The sequence below is a fragment of the Polyodon spathula genome, chromosome 28, assembly GCF_017654505.1.
Source record: "Polyodon spathula isolate WHYD16114869_AA chromosome 28, ASM1765450v1, whole genome shotgun sequence".
In the NCBI taxonomy this organism is placed as follows: domain Eukaryota; kingdom Metazoa; phylum Chordata; class Actinopteri; order Acipenseriformes; family Polyodontidae; genus Polyodon; species Polyodon spathula.
This window is the reverse complement of record NC_054561.1, coordinates 2215094-2225147: the sequence shown is the minus strand read 5'-3', so window position 1 is coordinate 2225147 and position 10054 is coordinate 2215094.

Here is a 10054-nt window from a genome sequence, read left to right as displayed (position 1 = left end):
TTTTCTGTGCTTTGTAAACTTTCTGACGGTACAGCCCTTTCCCAGTTAGTCCACCCTGTTCGAACCCCCTCCCTAAGTTATAACTTTACTGCAATATGGACCAGAGAGGACAGTTCGATATCTAATAGCATGATTTCTGATAAATATCCTGTACGTCTTTTCACATCACACTAACAATAATGCATCTTGAACAGGATTTTTTTTTTTTTTTTTTTTTTTTTCGACCATAAAAAAAAAAACCCACTAAAAACAAACAACTGCGTTCTCTCTTTCTTTCTTTCTCTCTCCTGTGCTCCACTCATCATGAAGCTACCGTCTTCCTCTCTCTCAATCACAGAGATTGGATTACCAGAGCATTCAACAGGCAGCCTGTCGGGCTTCTCGCAGCCAGCCAATCAGAGCACTGCGTCTCCACTCTCCACAGAACTCTAGTCCCTCGGTGATGGAATGCCATCAATTACTGTGAAAGGTGAACTTGGAAGAATGTGGAGTCCAGCACCCCCAGGGCTAATGTGTTGTTTTTATTTTAAGAAAGTCTTTGAAAAACAATGGAGAGGGGTGGGTGGCTGTCTTTTATATCGTATTACAAACATGGACACCACACGTCATCTAATACTGTCCCAAACTTTTCCAGTAACAAAACCGGTATGGAGATTTACATATTCCGCCGTGCCTGAACCACAGAATCCACACATCAGATGTCAACTTTAGCTCATGACAAGGTAGTTTTTCCTGTCTTAGGTATGTGTTTAAGGACAGGGCTTCAGTCTTCAACATAGCAAAAAGACTAATGGAAACCAGTCTTATATACTGCATGGGTAACCCTATATTTGAATTGGACACTATGTAGCATTCATAATGCCATATATAGGCTACAGAATGCTATACATGCTCAACCCTTCATAAGCATTTTGAAGACTGACATAGCATGCCTGCTATATGTATTCCTAACATGCTTTTCAATCCAAAAGTCCTGGACATTGATAATTCAGTATGTTTGTGAGAGGTAGCCATCCATTCTTGCATAATTATAGCAGCTTTAGCTATGACAACATGTTATGAATACCAGTTTTGTGCATTGTGATTATGAAAGTAGTTATGAGTGATATATGGGTTCCATTCCAAATGACTAAACTCCTTTTCAGAACTTTGTCATATGATGTACCGTCTATCATTAGAAAGTGGTCGCACCCTATATTTCTGTAGGAGTCAGCTATAGTTAGAAGCTTGCAAATCCAAGGTCCAGCTTCACCCACACGTTTAGGTAAGATGTATAAGACAGGGACTTGAGTGTCCGAGTGACTGTATTTGACTCTCGCAGTCCCGAGAACGTAGATTTTAAAAGCTGTGATTACCAGCTGGGTTGCTTGGCCTGTAATAAATGGCATGCCTCTGTATTTGTGTCCTGTGCATTGTCGGCAAGCAGATGTGTTTGTGACACCTGATTGTCTTGAGCTGTATCAGAAGTAATGGAGACAGGCAACAGTTCTGAGGATGGAGTCAGACCCTTGAAGCTAGTTGAAGAGTCACACTAAGCTGTAAAAATACCGCAGTGTCTAATTACCTTTTTTTCCTTATTTTTTGTATTATATAATTTTGTGTTAATAATAGTTATGTAGTATGTTGTTTTATAGGCAATATTCAAGCATTTGAAATGTATATATTTTTTTTATAAGGGATAACGATGCTTAGAGTGAGTAGCATCAAATGGCATTTTCATGCAGTCATTCATAGCGCTATTCATACTGTTGGTTTTTATTTTGTCATTTTAAAAAAGGCAACAGAGAACATAATATTATTATAATAATGATAATTAGACATATTTCTGAGAGCTCTACTGAGGCCACTATTGAAGCCCTATGAGCTACATTCATCTTGTTTACAATGGAGTCCCAGGAGGAAGGCACGAGCAAGTTTCAGTTCCACACAGCATGCAGCAAGCACCCAGTTTCACACAGTTTCATAATCAGTGTGTTACTTTATTCACATAGCATACAATCACAAGGCTGCTTCAAGTGACAGTTTCTTAAAAATGATACAGTGGGTAGTTTATTCCAATCTGAGGGGGCAGCAAAGCCTGCCTTCCAATAGCACTTCTCCCTGCTGGTATTTTGAAATAGCATCACTGACATTTCTTAAGGAATAAACACAATTAAACTGGAACAGACAGATTGACAGGTAGCTTATTAGTCACCTCTTTAGCATACCAAGTAGCTCTTTGCAAATCCCAGCAACAACCTTCTCATGCAATCGTCCTTCGAATTTCCTGGCCCTCCTCCTTATAAATAACTTGCAGAAAACTGAGACAATCTTATAGACTTATTGTGAGCTTGCCTGATAGGCAAGTCATCTGCGCTGTCAGTCTGCCTTCGAGCGCTGGGCTAATACTAGACACAGCGTAGCCTGCCAATCAAAGGCATCGAAAGAGACAGATATATTAGACCTCTATACTGTAGTTAGAGGGGGCCAATCCTTTTATTACTTTGAGAAACGCTGTCAAAGCAAAGAGTTATTTTTGGCATGCTTTCAGAGAGCGACAAAAGGAACCACGTTTTCTCCATACTGCCATATTACTTGTAGAGTTTGGTACAATACCTGCCATACAAGAGTCAATAAGATGTGCGGTAGTGTGGCTGGTAGGGACGACCCTGATTCGATATCTTAATAGCTGATCAAATTTTTCTAACCTGGTTTTTTGTACATGTAACATATTTTGATCATATGACAATAAATACACCCTATTTATTTATTTTTAAGTTGTGATTGTGTTCTTAATAAACTGCCGCTACAGGCGTGCATGAATTGAAGGAAGAAAATGTCCCAGTTTTTCAATCTGGAAATCTGGTAACTGCAAACCAAATGCCGTTCAAGTCTGTCGGATCTGTGACTGAAAATCAGTGTTTACCAGGGAGCTTTAATATATTCCCCAAATACACGTCTGGGATCCACAAAACAAACAAGTCATTTAAACAGAAGCATGTGATACTTTACAGTAGGCAACAAATACATCAGATTTGAATAGCTGAAATCCTAAAAGAGCGAACACGCCTGAGAGGTATGATGACAGCTCCACGTTTTCAAATGACAATTTCAAATTTTCAATGTGACTTGATAGAATTAGAATGCATTGTTCTGGTGCACCGAAAAAAGACACAGACAGTGACAATGCCTGCTTTGCTTCAGTAATTGACTGCATTCTCCATTAATGTGAAATGTTCAAGTTCCTCCCATCGCCATCCGTATGGTAGACAATGGATTCTATTATATCCTGCCCAGAACTTTTCCACTGTGTTCTACAAACCCCATGTCTGCGGGAAGTGATGTCATGATGCATAGCTAGCCAGGACAATGGGATTGTTAATGGCAACAAAGCCAGAGGCACAGTCTTTATAAGACTTGATGACACATTAAACACATCAATGAAACTAATAGGTCTGTCACTGTGCTGCTTTTGCAAATGAACAATTATTAACCAGTGCGGGTAGTAAGTCCTTGGTATTGTTATAAGATTGTACAGTCATGTTTTGTATTATTGCATTACTTAACTGCAGCCCCACCCTTATAAAAGTATATTAAAAGCACAGCAAAATGCTAAAGCATAGTGGTTAAACGTAAAACCCAGAGAGGTATGGTAAAGCTTTAAACAACAGCTAAAAAACATTGCAGAGGAAAGGATGGTAAATGCATAATAAAGAAACTGCATCGTGACCATGCAAATACCATGGGAAAGGCCAAGTATTGCTAATTTGAAGCATGGACACTAACACTAACACGTGCAATGTAATACAAATCTATTGGTGCCTGTTATTACTTTAACGTGAATATAGCTTTATTTTACATCATCTTTGATCATCATTGATCATCTTTTGTCAAACGAATGCTCTGGGGGGAGCATGACAAGTCTTAAATGGATAAAACTTGTCGCATGACAGCCTTTTTTTTGAACGGGCCGGCGGAGAGGAACAGCCGGGCTAGGGCTTCAGATTGACCACTTTATCAAGCCAAGGTGATGTTTTGCTTTATTGTTTATTATTTGTACACCTCAGTGGACTTAGCTCTGCTAGGCTGGGGAGGCTGGGGGAGGCTGGGGGGGCGAGCTGTTGAATAGCTCTTGATTTCAACAGCTAGCCGTGGGCAGCCTAAGGCAGGAGCGCCAGGCAGTGAAAATGAGGCAGGAGCTTCTATTCCACCTTGCGGTCCTAATTGCTGTGTTTTTGATGGGCACGCTAAATGGGAGAGGATATGGTCCACTTGAGTTGGGTTGGCCACTGTGTAAAATTAAAAGCATCGTAAAATAACCAATTACTGTGATCTGTAAAGTGCCCTTCATTATTATTAACTGCTTATTGATATTCACAGACATACCAAGCTGGCAGTGAGACTAGTCGGTTGATTTCACACACACACACACACACACACACACACACGGGAAAGGACAGTTTGTTGTTGCCTTTCAAGGAAAAGCTCTTCCTCTGTTTGTATATAAAAATAGATTTCCATACAAAGCCTTTTCTCCTGTGTATTTACTTGCTTGTTCTCCCCGAGGATTCTTTGAAACAAGAGATGATAATGCATGAGATGAATCCCAATGCAATATCCCAAAGCAATAAAGGAATATCTGTTATAAAATGTAGTTACTTGACAAGAATACATGAGTCCCTTAAATATCCCTATCTTTTTTTGAAATTTGTGCCCATTTATTTTACCCCCCGATTTATTTTTTTTCCCCCAATTTAGAATGTTCAACAATTTTTTCCCCCTGCACAGCTCAGGAGATCTGAAGGTTTAGTGGACGTCCTTCGATCCCACGAACGAGCCAGCTTCCTCTTCTGCACCCAGGAACTCCAGTGAGCTACTGGCCTGCAGGTGTCCGCTCTGAGCTCACTAGACGCCTGGCCGTTAAGGTGCGCTGTAGGGGAAACAGTCCCTGCTGGTTTTGCCTCCCAAATCCGTGGGAGCTCCAAATCCAATGCAACACTCCCTCTGGAATCCAATTGTGCTCTGGGTTGGTTGAGCCAAACTGTCTGAATCAAGTAAATGGTGAAAGGCTTCCTTTTAAAGCAGAAGCTATTTTATTTATTTATTTATTTGTTTGTTTGCTTGTTTGTTTTTAAACAATGCATTTGTGTTACAAAATGGGATGATTGCACATTACCATATAATTGCACAGGTTGTGTGCCCTTGTAGGTGGGATTGTTATAGAGAAAAGAGTTGATGAGGAATAATGTGAAAATCTATTCAAACTCAACCTTCATGGTTTTAATCAATGTTATTATCACAGCCCACCATGCTCTTCTATAATAATGGATATTTATTAATCAAAGCATTTTGATTTCCATGTTGCAGTCAGAATAGAGGTTTTCTAGAAAGGTAGTGAGGAATTTACGACAATAAACTGTAGAGATGTTGGGGGAGCACCCTGCCCCCTGTCCTTGTCTGTACCTTTGCAAGCTGCCAGCTGTTTGCTTCTGACCCCGTAGTCAGGAGGCTTCAGGCAGCAATGACTCCTGACAGCCCACATCAGCCTGCGATCATGCATCCTGGCAGCTTCTGAGGACAGCCACCGAGGACAGCTCAGGGCAGCTCTTTTACTGTCACGCAATGCAGCTGAAAGCAGGCGATCTTCTTCCCAAGGGCACCGGCTAGGTCTCTTTTGTTTCCCACAGTATCAAATGAAGGGGTGACTTCTTTTCTCGCTAAATCAGGAGTCTGTCTAAAGTTCTTCCACTCCAGGTAGTTAGATTGCGCCAATTACACCTCAATCCAGTCTTTGAAATACTTAATTATCTAATTTTACCTTTTAAACCTGGAGCGGAATAACCCTCCAGGACAGTGATTGGACATATATGCACTATATATATCTATATATATATGACATACTAGATATATATATATATATATATATATATATATATATATATATATATATATTATATAGGATATATCACAATAACATTTCATTGGCTAGTCACAGTTTTAAAACTTGCTGTTTCCGCTCACCTCATTCAAGTCATTTATTTCATTTTGGATATGCAGGGTTTTTTAAGCTGCTACTTCCTGGTACCTCATCACTTCCTGTGCTGCGGGTCAAGCTCACTCCTTTACTCCTGCGTAAATCGGGGAGAGAATGTGCTTTTGGTTACAAGAGTGCTAATTATACAGCTCTTGTGCAGATACAGTTTCCTAGTGTGCAATGAAAAAACACTTAAAAAAAAAAAAAAAAAAAAAAGAAAAGAAATTAGAAAATGCGGAAAACAGATTCTCAGCACAATCGGTTCAAATTAAAGAGTGCTTTTGAAATTGCATAAACTGCACTGTCAATTTTTAATTGATACTATTCACCCCTAAAGGGGAATTACCTTAACTATTTCATGCATGAAATGTTTATAAAAATCGTTTTTGGACACACAATAATCATATTTTTCCATTGCTTTATAATCTTGCTAATTTTCCATATGTCCCTATATTTATTTTGCACTAATTTGAATCTGATCTTATTTTCATCTAATTTTACTGTACCTTATAACTGCACTTATCTGTAATGTTATATCCTGTAATCTGATATTTTATAATGTGATACTTTGTACTGTGATATTTTGTAACAATTGCGCCCTGGATAAGGGTGTCTGGTTATAATAATAATAATAGTAATAATAATATAAAGACTGGAAGAGATTTTTTTGTATCTCTTTTCATATGAGGTTGCCATGCATGAAATGGGCTACCTGCCATAACATTGTCAATAGGGTGGCACCATTTGAATCCAGGGTGATTGCATTCTTTTATTGTTTTGGAGAGATAAATGTCCATTCATGGGTAACTGCTGTCTCAGTGTAGAATGCTACAGCAAAGGTTTTACAACTCAGGTTTTGTATAGGTTTGGTACCTCCTTATTGAAGTGATCTGGTAGAAAGGGCTAGCACTGGCTATAGTTTACACTCAGCCTTCTGATCTTTTGCATATCAGCCCCCGAAGATGTGCAATTGTTTCCATCACAGTCTGAAGATGGAATTTGATCATCTTTTCTTCTCTGCTTTTAAAGATCATTCTAGGAAATTGTTTAGAGCCTCCTGCCACCTTGTAGTTCCTGGGTAAATCTCCCAGTGCTACAGCATATTATTAAACCGTGTCATCTTTTAAAAAGAATATTGTTGGAAAAACATGCAGGAAAGGTTTGAAAAACGATGCTTACGCAGTGGTGCAGCAAAGTTATTACCCTAGGGTTTTTTCCAGCCACAGATATGACCTATTTAAGTCTTATCGCTGAATGCACAAAGACAGAGTATATGTTTCTTTTCTACTTACTAAGGCCTGTCTGATAAAATAATGGTTGAGGTCAGGTCAGCCTTTACCTTTCTGAATTTTAATCCCTTTGAAGTTCTCTTTGAATTTATCAATTTGAATTAGAAACCTTGCAAAACCACTGCAAGCTGGGAGTTATGTTCCTCCTTTTAAGTATATTTTATTGTATGCTCTTTAACTTTTAATTTTGAGCTTTAAGATACTGGCTGCTTGCTTCTATTTGTGGCATAAATAAACAATACTAAGGATAGAGGTTGAAGGGCACAGCAGTCTTGAAAACTCTGAAAATAACATGTAATGATTTTATTGCTCTGCATGTGGCAAAGATCCAATATAGAATGCAGGCAATGTTGTATTAGTGTAATGTGTTAAGTGTCCACCAGGTGACTGCTGGAATATGCAAGGCATTTACCAGCGAGGAAACTGTGACAGATTGGAAACCCTGTCATGAGGTTTCATGAGGCATTTTTAAAGTGGATTTTTGGGACACACGTTCTAGCCAAGGCTTTCAAATCCATGTTCTTGTCTCTTATTAGCTTTATTAGCATTATCATCGATGCATCTATATTGTTCTTGTGTTTTTGTTTTTGTTTGTTAATTGAGGATATGCAAATATTTCTGAAAAAAAAAAGAAAAGGATTTAATTTGACCTTTCTACTTTCCTGCATTCATTTGTATAATGTACGTTATTAGCATTTGTCATCTCTTTGAGGAAGTTTATTGACAGTTTCTATTAGAAACTATCTAATGGAGTTTGCTTTGTCCCAGCACTGTCTGTACGAAATTAAAGTAGAATTAAAGTCTCAGGTTGACTGCGCTGCCGAGCTGAGCACAACCAGGTTACATTAATTAAGAGAGCAGAGAGTCACCTGTCATAGGCTTTCAATACACGCTAGACGCCTGGTCCCATTGACAGGCAGTGAGGACAGCACAGGCCTTTCTCATTTCTTGTTCGTAATTGAGTTACTTGGCTCTGAAAGTGCACGGGGGGGGGGGGGGAACAAGAAACCAAAGGAAAAGAAAAAGTTAGATAATGCTTTTTACTGCTGTGCTCTTTTCCATGGAGTCAAACAGGATGCTGTACCTGGCATCCAGCAAAGCGGTTCTAATGGACAATGCTGAGCCAAGACTCAATTCAACCGAAGAGCGAAGCATTGTGCTCCACAACATGTATGAGCGTCGAGGGCCAAGCCAGTTTAAAACAATCAAAACTTGATGTAAATCTTGTGTGATTGGTCTCACAGACTCAGATAGTAAACTCATGTCTCCCCACATGCACACACACACATGCACACACTTTACATGTCAAGGATACATTCTGCTAGCAGTAAAAGCATGAGGTGTGTTACCTAGGCAACCCAAGAAACCTTTTGGATCATTTAGGCAGGCTGGCTTTTGCTTCTGCTTCAGGTGCCTCTGCGTTGTGTTTATTTTGAGAATGTAAAGTACTGTACAGTCCTGTAAGCACTTTGCTGAGGATCCAATTACAAGACGGATCACCCACACCACTAGTAATGGTTTTGAATTAGGTCTGCTGAAGTGCTTGGTAGAGTCCACCAAAAAAAAAAAAAACTTGCTAATTTTCTAGCAGTAATGAAAACAAAAGCTAGTTGTGTTTATGGACCGAGCAACGAAACTTTCCCAGTAGACCACAGGGGGCACTGTCTTATACAGCAGCAATGACGTAGCTCAAAGACTTACATGTCAAGTCATCATGCTGTTTCCTGATTTGACATTGCAATTCCTTTGGGCAATCTCAAATCATGAAAGCAAGGTGGCAACCATACCATCCTCTTGGTCTAGTGTTGCTACCGGCTGAGTTCTTCAGTGTATAAGTTTTGAGCTCTCTCTCTCTCTCTCTCTCTCTCTCTCTCTCTCTCTCTCTCTCTCTCTCTCTCTCTCTCTCTCTCTCTCTCTCTCTCTCTATATATATATATATATATATATATATATATATATATATATATATATTTCTATCATAAGTACGGTCCATGCTCAGTGAGGCCTATGCTTACTATCGTTCACCCTTCCGAGTCCACTCCCGGGTCGTGGCTCGCTCTTCTTCGTTGTTCTCCTCTTCAACCTTATTCTATAGTTCTTACACTGGCGCTATAACCATAATGCGTTTTGGCCATTGTACGGCTCCCTGCGCCCCGTCTGAAGTATAGCGGAACGATATACAATGTTGACTGAATTTGATTACTGGCTACTGTACTGTATCTACTGTATAAGTCTCCTGTTCACAGCTGTCTTTTTAAAAAAAACTTCTGCATATTGGGATTGCTTGTGTAAATACTGTATACATGCCCTGAACCCCAGGGTGAGTGGAAGATAATTGAATCTGCATGCTACTGTATAAGCAGAAGAAACAATTCTGATGGGTGTTAAGTATCATTGCGACCAGGCTCTGGGGAAGATATACTTTCATGTGTACCATTAGGCGATTAGACATTTCAAAACCAATGTTAACTGTTCAGGGTTTTGTGGCAGGATATTAAAGTGCTGTAGTTGGAGACACACAATACTACTGCTGCATTTGTTCCTTTTTATATCAAACTATAATACTGGTGTCTGTCGTCCAGTATTTTCTGCAATTTAGATTATTTTTGGCACTGTACTGTAACAGAAAGAAAGAAAGAAGGCTCTTTTGACAGTCTGGTTTGTTTATGTTCCCCAGATGTCATTTTTTTAGCAGTAAGAACTGCGTGTCATTGCATCAAGGATTTGAACTGTTTTGAAGTGTCGAGATAAA